At 44.7% G+C, this 16,831-nt stretch overlaps 1 protein-coding gene across 4 annotated transcripts in view; it reads left to right on the top strand.

Annotated features, from left to right (window-relative positions):
• Window positions 1-16,831, top strand: part of LOC122560318 (neurocalcin-delta-like) — a 49,065-nt gene that overhangs the window by 8,305 nt on the left and 23,929 nt on the right. The window contains exon 1 of one of the 4 annotated variants that reach the window (XM_043710915.1): window positions 12,195-12,406. The exons of 1 other annotated variant lie outside the window; for it this stretch is intronic. The gene's annotated coding sequence lies outside the window, so the exon portion shown is untranslated. Of the gene's footprint in view, window positions 1-12,194; window positions 12,407-12,452; window positions 13,061-16,831 lie in introns of those variants that run through there. 2 more of the 4 variants (XM_043710914.1, XM_043710918.1) reach the window with 2 other exon arrangements.

Below are 16,831 nucleotides of genomic sequence, written 5' to 3'. Positions count from 1 at the left end.
GATTTAGAATCGTTAATGTGACACTTTCGTTCAAGAAAGGAAGGAGAACAAACGGAGGAAATGATAGACTAATTATATGATATGACCATCAGTCATAAGAAAAATGTGAGGATTCATTATTAGGGAGGCAGTTGCATGATATTTAGAAAATCATAATGCAATCAGACATGGTTTGTGAAAGGGAAATGGTGATTGACTAAATCATCAGAATTCTTTGAGTACCATGAATAAAGGGGAACATGTAGATATATGGACCTAGATTTATAGAAGACATCTGATAAAGTGCCACATGAAAGGCTATTTCACTGAATCAAAGCCCATGGCGTAGAGGGTCACATATTAGTGTGGAAGATGATTGACTAACATGCTTGAGAAAGAATATAATTCCAATAGAAGCAGTAGAGAAGGTTTTTTTGGAAGGGTTGACTTTCTGAGGAAATGTTCAGGAGATTGTGCCTCTCCACACTGGGGCTTTGAAGAATGAGACGTGACTTATTGAAATGTCTCAGACTCTGATGGGAGGGAACCGGCTGATTGATATTTTAACTCCAATAACCACCTTCGTGCTAGAACTCTTAATACTCCCATATCCCCCAAATCAATCCATCCTTCTCAGTTCTGTCCTTTTCAACCTCCAACTATTTAACAACCTTTCGGAAAACAGAGTTCCTTTTTGTGAGCAAGTTGTTTTTTTAAATTAGACCAAGAATAGCCCAGCTGTAAACTGCTAGTTCTGCACTGCAATCACCAGAGGAAATAGTTATTAACTCTGCTAACCATTTTCAACACCTCAATGAGTCCACCCCTTCATCAACTACAGCCAAGAGAATACAAGGAGGAGACAGGGAATGTTGTTGGGGAAAGAGGGGGAGGAAGTCAAAGTTTTTAATGACAAATGGGGCTAAAGTTGATACAATTACTGGAGCGTTTTGGCATGTGGAATTGCTGCCCTCCTCTGGATCATTCCAAAATTGCAGCAAACATTTGACTCAGGTGATTTCTAATGCCGTTGGTCAGTCACCATATAATACATGTGTTCTCGACCCTTTATAGTTAAGTTATATCAGACTTTTAAAATTTGTTCCTGAAGAAGGGCTTATGCCCAAAACGTCGATTCTCCTGCTCCTTTGATGCTGCCTGACCTGCTGCGCTTTACCAGCAACACATTTTTAAGCTCTGATCTCCAGCATCTGCAGACCTCACTTTCTTCGTTTTAAAATTTGTTCTTTGGGATGTGAGTGTCGCTGGCCAGGCAGTGTTTATTACCCAACTCCTATACTCAATGGTCTCAGCAATGAAGCCAATCATCCCAAACACCTTCCTTACCACCCCGTCTACCTGTGACACCACTTTCAAAAAACAATGCATCAGCGCCCTTATGTCTCTCTGTTTGACAACACTCCCCAGGGCCCTGCCATTAACTGTGTAAATCCTTCCCTTGTTCATCTTACCTATCCCCAAATGATCCCGACTCTATCCTAAATATACACCAGCACTCTGCCCCCATGGTTCTCTGTGACAAGGTGTTCCAAAGACACTCAACCTTCTGAGAGAAGAAATTCCTCCTCATCATGTCTTAAATTGGCACCCTTTTATTCTGAGACTCTGCCCTCTGGTCCTAGACTCTCCCATGAGGGGAAAAATCCTCTCAGAATTTACCCTGTCAAGCCCCTTCAGAATCTGAAATTTTTCAATGAGATCACCTCTCATGTTTCTAAACTCCAGTTTAGACAATCCCTCCAAACCAGGATCCATCCTTCTGTGAACTACCTCCAATGAAATGATATCTCTCCTTAAATAAGGGACCAAAACTGTTCAAGTACTCCAGATGTGGTCTCACAAGCCCCTCGCACAGTTACAGTAAGACTTCCCTACTCTCATACTCCAACCCCCCTTGAAATAAAAACCAAATCCCATCACCCTTCCTGATTCCCTGCTGCCCCTGTGTGCTAGCTTTCTGGGTTTTGTGCACGAGTCCCACCAAGTCCCTTTGTGTTACAGCTTTCTGCTGTTTCTCCTTGTTGGAATAATACTCTGTTCTTTTGTTCTTTCTTCCAATATGAAGAACTTTGCATTTCCACACATTATACTCCATTTGTCAAATTCTACTGACTTCTTCGAAACATATAAAATCCTGGATAGGCTGGATCCGGGAAGAATGTTCCCGATGTTGGGGAAGTCCAGACCCAGAGGTCAGAGTCTAAGAATAAGGGGTAAGCCATTCAGGGCTGAGATGAGGAAACATTTCTTCATTCAGAGAGTTGTGAACCTGTGGCATTCTCTCTCACAGGAAGCTGTTCATTAGATATATTCAAGAGAGAGCCGGACATGGCCGTTGCAGCTAAAGGGACCAAGGGGTAAGGGGAAGGGAAGGAATTGGATACTGATGTTGCATGATCAGCCATGATTGTATTGAATGGTGGTATGGGCTCGAAGTGCTGAATGGCCTATTCCTGCTCCTATTTTCTATGTTTCTTTAACCTATAGATGTCCCTCTGTAAACAGATTATATCCTTTCCATAATTTCCACCTATTTTTGTGTTAGCTGCAGATTTGGCTAAAGTATATTCACTTACTTGCTCCAAGTCATTCATATATTGTATACTATAAACTGTTGTGGTCCCTGCACTGATCCCTGTGGAACATACTGGTCATTTGTCGCCAGTCTGAAAAAGCACCCCTTATTCCCATTCGCTATTTCCTGCCCATGAGCCAATTCTCTACCCATACCAAAGTGCTACCTCCAACAATGCAGTCTCTTGTATATGATTTAACCTTTTGTGAAGTACTTTGTCGAATGCCTTCTGGAAGTCCAGACACAATGTATAATGCCATCTTTATGATGCAGTGTAACACCAACAACACAGGTTCAATTCCCGCATCGACTGAGGTTAGCATGAAGGACTCTCCTTCTTAACCTTTCCCCCCACCTGGGTGTGGTGACCCACAGGTTAAACCAAACTCAGTTATCTCTCTGAAGGAGCAGCCCTCTGGCCTGGTCAGACAGTGGGGAATTTACCTTGTATTGAATTGGTGTTCTAAAGGACATACCATGTAATCCCCATTCTCAATTGCTAACTTCCTTTTGAACAACCTCACATGTAGACACACAGGGAGAGAATTCTAGGCACAGTAAAGGATTGACGATTTTTTTTGTCCCAAGTCAGGATGGTGTGTGGTTTGGAGAGGAAGTCTGGTGGCAGTGTTTCCACCCAATTACCTTGGGTTTTGAACCTGTGTCCCCAGAGCTTCTGGATTACCAGTCTAGTGACAGCATCCAATACAACAGTCAACTCTCCGCCCCACCACCTCATCGCCAGCACAGAAATACATAAATAATTCAGTCTCTGACTTTAGACCTCATATGATGCAGATTTTACATTGATGCATGTTTGGCTACTGTCCCATGTTACTGCACCATAGAATGTACAAAAAGGAGGTGATTTGGCCCATTATCCCTGTACTGGCTCTTTGAAAGAATTGTTTTCAGTTAGTGCCACCCACTTGGCCTTTCCCAATAGTACTGAAACATTTTACAGTTAAACATTAATCCAGTCCCCAGGCAATATGTTCCAGATCACAACACTCATGTAATGTGGAAAACAAAGAGGCAATTTTACCTGTCACTTTATTTACCGATAATTACCGATTGCCTACCACTGGAATCAATTTCTCTATATCAGCTCTGTCAAGCCCCTCCACTTTGAACATGTCAATTAAATTACCTCTTAACCTGCTCTGTGCTAAGGTGAACAATCCCAGTTTCACCAGTCTGTCCACTCTAACAGGACTCCTTCATCTTTGGCATGTTTCTGGTTAACAGGCACAGAAAATATTGGAGAAACTCAGCAGATCTAGTATTTGTGGAGAGAGAAATAGAGTTAACATTTCAAATGCAGTATGAGTCTTCTTCAGAACCTCTCTAGCTAAACCTCTCTCCAAGACCTTGGTATCTTTCCTAAGGAGTAGTGTCCAGGCTTGTCACAGTGCTCCAGCTGGGGCCTACCCAGGAATTTACAAACTTTTATCAGAACTTATATTCTAGGAATAAGGCCAAGCATCTTGAAGGCTTTTTGCTCAACTTACCCAGTCATCTTCAAAGACTAGGACATGTATAGCCCCATGTTTGCATTGCTCTATGCAGTTTGCATGGCCTCTCCTCATTTGTCCTGACAAAATGAATCATTTCTCAGTTTTCTCCACTAAATTTCATGTGCCATCTGTCTGTCCATTTCCCCAACAATCCATCCCCTCCTGACATCTGTGAGAGAACTCATCATGGTTGACTGCATTGTTGTTTGTGTCTTCAGCAAATGTGGAAATGATGCACTGTATCCTTACCTCCAGGTCATTAATAGTCAACAAAGGGGGCATGGGAAGTAGGAACAGAGGTAGGCCATTCAGCTCCTTAAACCTGCTCCACCATTCAATACCACCAGGGCCTCAATCACTTTCCTGCCCTCTCCCTGTAATTCTTCAACCTGTTACTAATTAAAAGTCTATTTCATCCTCAAATCTACTCAGTGTCCCAGTTTCCACTGCAGTATCTGGGGGACTGAATTCCATGGATTCACAACCCTTTGAGAGAAGTAACTTCTCCCCATCTCTGTTTTCAATCTGCTTCTCCTTATTCTAAAACAATGATCGTGACCCCAGTACCGACCACTGTAACTGCAGCAATGATGGAGCGAGCTCAATCCAGCCCAGCTGTGGAAGCAGGGATTACACTGAGAGGTGGTGGGAGAGACAGTCAGAGAGAGGAAGCAGAAAACCTACCGAGGGCACTTTGGTGACATGGGTGACAATTCACTGAATGTGAAACTTCACGTTTGTGTAAATGTGATTGGTTTTGGTCTACATCAGTTTGTTTGAAACTCTGTGTAGCCCCCAAATGTGACAGTGCCACAATGACGCCTCATTTCCTGTCCACCCAGGAAGTACCAGGAATGAGAGCGTGCTGGAGCAGATGGAAGCAAGAGGAACAGGGCACATAGAGGACAGTGGGTCCCACCAATGCTGTTACTCTTTGTGGTCAAACTTCCTCATTTTATTTTCCTGGTCTCCATGTCCACAAGTGTTGGCGTGATGAAGGGGTTCAGTGATATCTGGTAATCAGCAGGAGATTTCTTGCCAGTGCTAAACCTGATACCATGGGATGTAACGAGATCCAGAGTTAATAGTGAGAACTCCCAGGTCAGCACCCTCCTGACTACATACCTCCATGCCCCCACCTCTAGTGGAGCTGTCTTGCATGGCAGGATAGAGATAGCGGAGCCTGGAATATTGCCTGAAGGATATGATTCCATAAGACGTCAGGCTAATGCATGCTGTAGCCTCTGGGATAGCTCTCCCAATGTTAGCACCAGATGTTAATGAGGAAGAGACATTACAGCATTGTTCGGTTTCGACAGGCTGCTGTCATTTCTGGTGCCTCGGTCAATGCCAGCTGGCGGGTCCGGTCTCATTGCTTTCTTTAGGTTTTGCAGCAGTTTGATACAACCGAAGCTCTGCCCGGATCATTTGAGAGGCCAGTCAACCATATTGCTATGTGTCTGGAGTCACACATAAGCCAGACCAGGTAAGGACAGCAGATTTCCTTCCTTAAAGGACATTAATGGTCCAGATGGGTTTTCAGCCACAATGAAGTCGTTTCATGATTACCTTTATCTTTATATTAGGAGAAAGTGGGGACTGCAGATGCTGGAGACCAGAGTTGAAAAATGTGGTGCTGGAAAAAAACAGCAGGCCAGGCAGCATCCGAGGAGCAGGAGAATCGACGTTTCGGGCGGTTAGATTGGTTGGTGCGGGTGTCCCAGAGGTGTTCCCTGAAACGTCCTGCAAGTAGGCAGCCTGTGTCCCCAATATAGAGGAGACCACATCAGGTGCAGTGGATACAGTAAATGATGTGTGTGGAGGTGCAGGTGAATTTGCGACGGGCCTGCACCTGCACTTCCACACACATCATTTACTGTATCCGCTGCACCCGATGTAGTCTCCTCTACTTGCAGAACGTTTCAGGGAACACTTCTGGGACACCCGCACCAACCAACCCAACTGCCCTGTGGCTGAACAATTTAATTCCCCCTCCCACTCCGCCAAGGACATGCAAGTCCTTGGCCTCCTCCATCGCCAGACTCTGGCTACATGACGCCTGGAGGAAGAGCGCCTCATCTTCCGCCTAGGCATCCTCCAACCACACGGGATGAATGTAGATTTCTCCAGCTTCCTCATTTCCCCTCCCCCCAACCTTATGTCAGTCCCAACCGCCGGATTCAGCACCACCTTCTTGACCTGCAATCTTCTTCCCGACCTCTCCGCCCCCACCCCCTCTCCGGCCTATCACCCTCACCCTCACCTCCTTCCACCTATCGTATTCCCAGCACCCCTCCCGAAATTCCCTCCCCCTATCCTTTATCTCAGCCCGCTTGGCACACCAGCCTCATTCTTGAAGAAGGGCTTATGCCCGAAACATCGATTCTCCTGCTCCTCGGAACCTGCCTGGCCTGCTGTGTTTTTCCAGCACCACATTTGTCTTTATATTCCAGACTAATCAAATTTAAATTTGTGGTGAGATTTGAACTCATGTCTCCAGGCCAATGTTATAGGCCTCTAGACTACCAAGTAGAATAGATAGATTATGGAGGGATGTGACAGCACTGAAGAAGATATGGAAGAGATTTCCTGGAATGTTGCCTGGGCTGGAGAATTTCAAATATGAAGTGAGATTGGACAGACTGGATTGTTCTCCTTGGAGACTGAGGGGGAAATGACTGAAACATTTATGAGAGGCATCTAGCCAGGGAGGAAGATTTCCCCTTGGTGGAGGGAGTAATGACCAAGGGCATAGATTTAAGGTGAGAGGTTTAGAGGGGATGTGAGGATTTTTATTCAGAGGCTGGTGGGAATCTGGAACTCATTGCCTGTGAGGGTGCCAGAGGCAGAAACCCTCAGGACATTGAAGAAGTATCTAGATGTGTATTTGATATGGGTCAAGTGCTAGGAAATGGGATTAGATTAGTGATTGGCTTTGACTGGTGCAGACTTGATGAACTGAAGGGTCTTTTTCTGTGCTGTAGACCTCAATGAAGTTAGAATTCCTTGCCACAGAAAGCTGTGGGGGCAGTGTTGATGTATTTATTTAAGGCTGAGACAGATAGATAGATTCTTGTTCATTCAGGAATGAAGGGCTACAGGGTAAGAACAGCAAAGTAGGCATTAGGAATATTGGCTCAGCCATGATCCTGTTAAATGGTGGAGCAGGCTCGAGGGGCCGAATGACCTACTCCTGTTCCTATTTCTTTTGGTTTTATGGACTTCATTATAGACTGATAACAGAGATTATCTAATGATATAATCATTATGTTATCATTTCCACATTTCGTCAGAAACAAATGTGGTTAAACAATTTGAGTTGGAACCAATCAACCTTTCTGATACATCAGCATATTCCTGAAGCTATAACTGTCCTCTCTCTGCCTGCTGTCCGCAGCAGGTGTGTTGAATGGACATTCAGTCCATCTAACTGTCTACTCAGCCACTTCAGGGCTCAATCTATTTGATATCCATCTCTAGTCCCAGTAGAGTCTGCAGTTGATCCCGTTCTTCCCCCTGTGATAGAAGAGTGCGATCAATGGTTTTTCAGTCAGAGACACTGAAAATCTGCCCAGCCTGCAGCTCCTGATGTCCTCAATGAGAGAAGGAAGGAAGTGTAAACACATTTTCATTATGGTGTCCTCGAAATTCACCTGTTTGAGTGATGCCGGGACATGTGATGAAACATGCCTGTGAACGGAAATTTGTTCAGGATCAAAATTAGGAAGCACTTTTGCATGGTGGTGGAAATCTGGAACTCCCCCAGCACCTCCCCCACCTACCCCTGCACCAACATCACCCCCACAACTCCACACCCCCACAACTTAACACCCCCACCCTGCACCTACACCAAAAAGATCATGGCTTCAGGCCTGAGCAAATTTGTAAAGGCCAACAATGCAAGAGGTTCTTTTCTTTCATAGATTCCCTACAGTATGGAAACAGGCCCTTCAGCCCACCAAGTCCACCCAGACCCATGCCCCTACCCTATTACATTACATTACCACTGACTAATCTACCTAACCTACACATCCCTAAACACTTTGGGCAATTTAGCATGACCAATTTGCCTAGCCTGCACATCTTTGGACTGTGTAGCTGTCGGGACTAAGACTGACCCAACTGAAAAGCACAGCAAGTTCGAGGGGGTGAATGGCCTCCTCCTGCTCCTGTTTCAAACCAGTGTCCAGAGCACAAATGTTGCATTTTCTTTCTTTTTCCCCATGGGATGTGGTCACCTATGGCAAGACTGGCATTTATTATCCATCCTTTGACATCTTGAGATGGTGAGCTGCCTTCTTGAACCACCGCAGTCCGTAGGCTGTAAGAATACCCACAATGCTGTGGAAGAAGGGGAGGTTCCAAGTTTTTGAGCCAGTAAAATGGAGTTTACCCTCTCCAGGAAGCAGCAGGATTGGCTGGGCTGGGAGAATAAACAATACTTGCTGGAAATGGGGTTCCCCAATGGTGGGATTGAAGAGGGTTAAGGTTTGTTAAAAATAGTTTACCTCAGAATAAGTAATTTAGCAATTGTTCCAGGCAATAAATATTTAGATATAAACATGAAGAAGATATATGAAGCTGAAAAAGTATGAAAGCTCCAGGAAGAGGCTTTCAGATTCTCTCCAAACTGGGAGGTGAAGTGAGAGTGAGGATAAATGTATAGACAAGATAGAGGAGGAGATTCTGTCTGGAGTGACACCTACAGGATCTGTAAAGGATTGTTTCATACTGTAAAGGGGATTTTGCAGTTTAATGGCAGCATGTCTTACTGTGTGTTTCTAAATGGCTTCATGAAAGGGAAATCATATCTGACTCAGTTATTAGAATTTTTTGAGGAAATCTAAACCACATTGGATAGAAGGGACCCAGTAGATGTGTTGTATTTGGATTTTGAAAAGGCATTTGACAAGGTACCTTACAAAATGTTGTTACATAAGAGCCACGGTATTGGAGGTCGTATATTGACATTGAATGGAATGGAATGGAATGTCACATGTACCGAGGCACAGTGAAAAGCTTTGTCTTGCGAGCAATGGCATGCGACATGGATAGAGAATTGGCTCATGGGCAGGAAACAGCGAGTGGGGGTAATGGGTTCTTTTTCAAGTTGGTAACCTGTGACCAGTGGGTTCCACAGGGATCAGTGCTGGAATCGCAACTGTTTACAATATATATTAATGACTTGATGCAAGGAAGGAAATGGACTATAGCCAAATTTACAGATGACAAAAAAATGGGTGGGCAGGCAGATCGCAAGAGGGATACAAGCAATTTCTAAAAGGTCAAATAAGTGGGCAAGCCATTAGTAAATGGAGTGTAATGTGGGAAAATGCAGTTTTCATTTTGGAAGAGAGAAGAAAAGAACAGAGTATTATTTAAACGGGGAGAAACAGCAGAAATGTGCAACACAAAGGGTCTTGGGGGGACTTGTGCACAAAACACAGAAAGCCAGCACACAGGGGCAGCAGGGAATCAAGAAGGGTTATGGAATGTTGGCCCTTATTTCAAGGGGGTTGGAGTATAAGAGAAGGGAAGTCTTACTGTAACTGTACAAGGGGCTGGTGAGACCACATCTGGAGCACTGTGAGCAGCTTTGGTCCCTTATTTAAGGATCATTTAATTGGAGACAGATTACAGAGGGTTCATGAGTATGATCCTCGGTGGAGGGATTGTCATATGAGCAAAGGTTAAACAGATAGGGACTCTACTCCCTGGCGTTTGGAAGGATGAGAGGTGATCTCATTGAAACATATTGGATTTTGAAGGGGCTTGGCAGGGTCAATGCTGAGAGGATGTTTCCCCTCATGGGAGAGTCTAGAACAAAAGAGCATTGTTTCAGAATAAAGGGAGCATCAGCTTAAAACTGAGATGAGGAGAAATGTCTTCTCTCAGAAGCTTGAGAGTCTTTGGAACACCTTGGCACAGAAACTTGGGGTGGGGATGGGGAAGGCAGTGGGGGGAGGTGCCTTCTGTATATTTAAGGCCGATGTAGGTACATTCTTGATCAGCCAGGGAATAAAGGGTTATGGAGAAAGGGCAGGAAAGTGAACGTGAGGAGTGTCCGATCAGCCATGATCCTATTGAATGATGGAACAGGCTTGAGGGGCTGAATGGCCCACTCCTTTTCCTATTTCTTAAAGTCTTAAATCTTCAAATTTGTGCAATATGTAAATAGCTGGGTTTATTCTATTTAATCTTTGTTTCTTTTGCATGATAAATTAATAAGCTAAATCAGCAGCATTGTGTGTTTATGATCCAGTGGAAAACCAACTCACTTAAAACAAAGAAACAAGATTGTCATATCAAGCCAGACTTCAGTCTGAGGTCTGACATGACCATCCGCTGGCATTGTAACAGCTGGAGAATTTTGGGAAAATATAACCAATGATCTTCTATCTCTACAGCTATCTCTTTTAGAACCTTAAGATATGGACTTTCAGATCCAGGGGGTTTAAATTTCTTGAATATTTATCTCTCTGCTGATATAAACAACCGTTAGATCTTCACTCTCATTAATCCTGTGATTCCCTGTCATGACATTTGTGTTTTCTACTGCCACTTCCTCAACCTCTTGATTGTTTCTCCTGTTTCTATCTCTAAGAGACCAATATTTACTTTAACTACTCTCCTCCCTTTTGCATTCTTGCAAAAGCTCTTACAATGTTTTTATATTCCTACCCATCTTCTCTTTTTTTTAAACTTTTGCTTGGCCTTTTGCTGTTATTACTGTGCATGAGTGGGTATTTGCATATGATTGCATGTGTGATTGTACATCAATCTTGTGTGTGCATTGCTGTGTATGCCTATGTGTGACAGTGTTTGAGTCACGGTATACATTTGTCACTATGTGTGTGTGCAAGAGAAAGACAGGCTCTGTGCCATTCTGTGTCTGTTGATGAATGTATATGAGACTATATGTGTATGTATATCACTGTGCCTCAGTCTGTGAATGTGAGTCTGTATTTTTCTGTACGTATCACTCAATTTCTTATTGTTCCTGTGTCATTAGATTACTTACAGTGTGGAAACAGGCCCTTCAGCCCAACAAGTCCACACCGACCCTCCGAAGAGCGACCCACCCAGACCCATTCCCCTAACACTACAGGCAATTTAGTATTCTTTGGACTGTGGGAGAAAACCGGAGCACCCGGAGAAAACCCACGCAGACACGGGGAGAATGTGCAAACTCCAGACAGTCAGTCGCCTGAGGCAGGAATTGAACCCAGGTCTCAAGCACTGTGAGGCAGCAGTGCTAACCACTGTGCCATCATGCCACCCCGGTGTTTGGAAGGTTTAGTGTTGCAATGTGTGGGTTTGTGTCGGTTTCTTTATGTGAAACTGTCTGTTAGAGGTCACTGTGTGAGGGTGTGTATCAATCTGTCTGTGCATGGGGTGTCACTACGTGAGAGTGTGTGTTACCCTGCGTGTGGGTGTTGGGGGGTTGACTGTATGAGAGTATGTGTCACCTTGTCTGTATGTGTCACTCTGTCTGTGTGTGTGAGGGTGACTGTGTGAATCACCCCATGCGTGTGGGGGGTTGACTGTGTGAGAGTGTGTGTCACCCTGTCTGTGTGTGGGTGGGTGTCACCCTGTCTGTATATGTGTAAGGGTGTGTGTCACCCTGTGTGTGCATGTGAGGTTGTGTGTCATCGTGTGTGGGTGAGGGTGTTTGTCACCCTGTCTGTGTGTGTGTGGGAGGGTGACTGTGTGAATGTGTGTATGTCTGTGAGGGTGTGTGTCACCCTGTGTGTGTGTGTGTGTGTGAGGGTGTGTCACCCTGGGTGTCTGTGTGAGGGTATGTGTCACCCTCTGTGTGTGAGGGTGTGTGTCACCCTGTCTGTGTGTGTGTGTGAGGGTGTGTGTCACCCTGTCTGTGTGTGTGAGGGTGTGTTTCACCCTGTGTGTGTGTGTGAGGCTGTGTGTCACCCTGTCTGTGTGTGTGTGTGAGGGTGTGTGTCACCCTGTCTGTGTGTGTGTGTGAGGGTGTGTGTCACCCTGTCTGTCTGTGTGTGTGTGAGGGTGTGTGTCACCCTGTGTGTCTGGGTCACTCTGTGCTGACAGCGCCCTCCCTCCCACGCCAGTATTGCAGTTTGATTCGCTTTGACTTCCTCTTCCTCCTTGTTCCATGTAAGGTCTCAGCTCTGATCTCATTCAGTTCCCCGGGGGTTCCCAGGCTGTTTGCCGCGAAACAGAATTCAGTGGGAGCGGGGACAGAGAGGCTGCAGATCCCCTGAGCCCCGGGAGAGGAGCGTGAACACAGCGAGCCCTCCCTCTGCCTGTGTCCCCCGGGTGAGCAGGAGCCCAGCGTTTGGTGAGTCCATTGGAGGCGATTAAATTCCGGCCAGAACCGAGACCTCACACGGGAGACAAAAGGGAGCAGGCAGGAGAAGTACTGAACTGGGAAGGCAAAGTGTGTAAAAGTGTCAGAAATAGGCAGGAAACCAGGCTGTGTAACAACAATGACCAGCAGTCAACCCGAGTGGGAAATCGATGGCATTTTTTTTAAAAAAACATCGTGTACGTGCGTGTGAGCAAAGCAGAGAGGCAGACACACAGACAGAGAATTAGCATGTGTAAGAGAGAGTGTGGAGATGAATGAATATTGGGTCCACCCGGGTATGAGAAAAGGAGGCAGCAAAATGAGAGTCAGACGGGGCAAAAAAAAATCTTCTCAGTGGGATGTCTGAGAATGAATGTGTGCCCCAGGGATTGAGTGATTGGTTCAGGGTGGGTGTCCTGTACAGAATGAATGTGGGGGCCACTCTCAGTGATTGGAGGGAGCTGTCTGTGAGTTTTGGGAAGATCAATGAGCGAAGCCCATTGAGGAAGAGTGAAAAATCTGTGCACGCACAGCGACAGGAGCCTGAGAGAATCAGAAACTCGTGAATCAGGCAGGTTCCAGACAGAAATCCGCACATTTCTGGAAAGTAATGACCATCGAGGGATACAGAGAGAGTGCTTTGAGGTAGATGATCAGTCATGATCTAATTGAATGTCAGAGCGGGCATAATGGGCCGAATGGCTGACAGTGCGCCTGTTCATCTGTTTTCAAATTGAGTGAGTTTGACAGAATCAGTGGGCAAGGATATGAGTTAACGGGTGTGAGAGGCTGTACTGAGTGTGTCAAGCTGTGTAAAATGGTCTGAACGTGAGTAATGTGTAAGAGAGCAGGCTGCAGAAGGGGTACAGAAACACCCCATGAGTTTGCTCTAATAATAATCAAATATTGGTGAAATTTAAAATTAATGTGTTGATTTTTGACAATTAGGTTGTGTACAGAGCTTTATAGGGTCGATATTAGGGGCAGCAATCCTTGTCAGGAATTCTGCTTTATGCGGTAATGTTTAATATTTTGTAGGGTAACTACAGGTTAATCATACTGAAAGATTAATCTCGAGGGCCAGGCATTCAAATCCCACTGATGCAGCTGCTTAGATTGTTCTTAACAAATCCTGTAAATTGTAGCATTAGGATCAGTGATGGGTTTGAGAGATTAACATTAGGGTCAGTGTTTCAACTAATGATGAGCTTTAAGGTTTAGTGCCTAGGTTGGGTAACTGCGGTCAATTGTACCACTTAGGATTTTTAGGGGTCAGTGATGGGATTTAGGGTTGAGTATTGGGGTCAAGGTTTGTGTTTTGTGTTTAGTTTTAGAGTCAGTGATGGGGTTTAGGGTTTAGTCAGAATAATGATGGATTGAGCCATGATTAGTGATGGAGTTTAGGGTTCAGTGTTAGTGTCAGTGACAGGGTTAAGGGATTAGTCATGGGGTCAGGATTGAGGTCAAAGAGGGCAAATATATGCTGTGAGGGACTGAGATGGTTAGCACATGTTACCCTTATCCATGTTCCTGTGGGATTCACAGGCAATTCCAGGGCAATGGCCATAGCTTTGGGTCTAATTTCCCAAATGGTGGCCACGCAGGAAATTCAAAGCTTGCAAGAATGTGACACGCAGCTACTGCTCCCAACAACAACACTGGCAGACCGTACCTTCAGCAGGAAAACACTTTGCATTTCTCTAGCACCTTTCACAGCCTCAAAGGATTTCAAAGCTGTTTGTAGTCATTGAAATGTTTCTGAAGTATTATCAATGCAAGAAACATAATAGCGAAACTCTGTGCAGCAAGCTCCTGCAAATAGCCAGAAGGAAACGAGCAGATAATCTGATTGTAGTCATGCTGGCTGGGTGACAAATCTTCAGCTCATTGACCTTGTTCTTAAAATCGAGTTGTGGAATCCTTCCCCTGACAGGGTAGACAGAAGACGGCACTTCTGACAGTGCAGCCCTCCTTCAATATGGCACTGGGCTTGCGTGCACTCAGGAGTCAGGGTCAATCCCATAACCTTGTAACTCAACCTTACTCGCCAAGCTAGTTCTGCACGAAAGGAAAATAAAGAGAAGAACATTCTAGAAACACTTGTAGCAATGTAGGAATTTATTTCCCCATGTGAAAGGATCTGTGGGACTGACCGGCCATAAAGCTGGAAACACACTGGTGCAATTAACTGGTTCAAAAAGGAGCTGCACTAATTTCTGACTGGGAACAGAGCGATCATTTCCAAACATAGCTAGAGTGTATGCTTGGGAAGTGTAGGAGTTGTACAGTGGGGTTATATGAAGACAGAAGCTGCTGTGGGGAAATCAGGGTTAAATGCAGGCATTTTGAGAAGCCTAAAGAGGTGGGTGTATACTGTACAGGAATAGAAAGAGATCAGCATTTAATTTTTTTTTAAATGCACAAGAGCTCTCCCAGCTTTAGATATCTGCATTGCAGCAAACCAGGCTGCACACTTCACAACACACTCCCCTTCCCTGGTACCCCAGTGTCAACTAGATCGTATCTTGGTTTCCAGTCTCTCAATGGACAACATACAGGCAACCCTCAAAGTCCTCTGTCTTCCCCATTCCACCTCTGACACACCTTCAGGGTTAAATCAAAACAGTTCATTTTCTCTTTTCCCAATTTAACAAGGGTCTTTCACTACCCATGCTAGCATCGTTTGCAATAATTAAAGATGAAGATACTGGAACAGTACTGCACCAGGCAAAGTAATGATAAATGTAAGATTTGGGATGGGTTCACCTGAACTGAACCACAGCTGTATCTCTCAGGTGTTGTTGGATTGCGTCTGTTCAGTTTACACTATCAGCACTCTCCTAAAAATTGCTCATCCAGCCAAATCCATTTCGCTAAAATCTAATTGTTCACCTGCTCCAAGTCCACTGTCAGGATGTAATTTGATTGACGCCCTCAAAACATCACAGGCTGGTTTGTAGATGTGAATCAGATCAAGACAGCAGCATAAGTATGACAAAAACCGTGTCTTTAGCCCCCTCCTTTCACCTTGAACAAAAAGATTCCTCCAGCACCTGATCTGAGGTACAAAGATGGTGCAGTTTGAAGTCTATAAGGGCTTCTTGCTGTTGCAGCCCTTCAGTTACATGGACAGCAAATTGAAGGCCTAGCTGGTGCTGAAATCAATTGACCCTTTCTTTACTCGACTTGATTTTCTGCTGAAGCATATGTGGACCAGCTGGTCACCGAATAGTTACAGCTCAGAAACAGGCCGTTCAGCTCATCATTTCCCCCCCAGCTGAGCAATTCACTTAGTGTCATTCTCCCACCTTCTTTCAGTTGAATCTGCCTCCTTCCCAAACTCTCGGGTAATGTTCTCTGCAATGCTCGCTGCATCTTTTGCTAGTTTATTCAGATCTATTCCCTCTCATTCCTGATCCTTTCACAAGAGGGAACAGTTTCTCTCTACCTATTCTGTCTAATTCCATGCTGATTGTGAACACCTCGATCAAATATCCTCTCAATACTCTTTTCTCCAAGGAATATAGTCCTAAATTCTCCAATCTATCCATGTCACTGAAGTTCCTCATCACTGGAATTATTCATGTGAATCTTTTCTGCATTCTGTCCAATGCTTTCACATCCATCTTCAGTGTGATAACCAGAACTGTACACAGGCCTCCAGTTTAGGTCTAACTAGTATCTTACACAAGTTCACCTCCATGCTTTTGTATTCTGTGACCTTACTGATAAAGCCGAAGATATTATTTACCTTATTAACTGCTCTGTCCACCTGTCCTACCACCCACCTCCCAATCATAGCATAAATGCTGCCCCCTCCACAGTTCACTTCAGCTCTGAAGAGTCATCTCAATTTGAATCGTTAGCTCGCTGTCTCTCCATGAAACTGCCTGACCCACTGTGATCTTCAGCATTTTTTGTTGTCAGTTCAGATTCCAGCATCTGTCGTAATTTGTTTCTGCCACCTTCAATGATCTGTGCACAAATACACCTGGGTTCCTCTGGTTCTAACCTCTTTTAGAATTATATACTTTAGAATTATTTATTTTTGTATCTGGCCACTGAAATCAACCACCTTAAAAGTCTCTGCATTCACCTTTATCTGCCACCTATCCACCCACCTCACGAACTTCTCTTATGTCTTTTGGAGTTCTATACAGCCCTTCTCATAATCGTCTGCGAACTTGAAAACTTTGGAATAGCCAACTTTTACACTGTGGTCTCTGTCATTAATACAGAGACTTCCTCTAGCACTTCATTACACACGAATCACTCTCTGTGTAAAAAATGTTACCCTTCATGTCCTTTTTAAAACTTTCTCCTCTCACTTTAAAACTATGCCCCCTCGTTTTGGACTCTTTCCCCCCCCCAATCCTAGGAGAAAAGCCCTTGTCATTCCCCATATCTATACCCCTC

The sequence above is a fragment of the Chiloscyllium plagiosum genome, chromosome 20, assembly GCF_004010195.1.
Source record: "Chiloscyllium plagiosum isolate BGI_BamShark_2017 chromosome 20, ASM401019v2, whole genome shotgun sequence".
NCBI lineage: Eukaryota > Metazoa > Chordata > Chondrichthyes > Orectolobiformes > Hemiscylliidae > Chiloscyllium > Chiloscyllium plagiosum.
The sequence above is the reverse complement of the archived record's forward strand: the minus strand, read 5'-3'. Positions and strand labels throughout refer to the sequence as shown.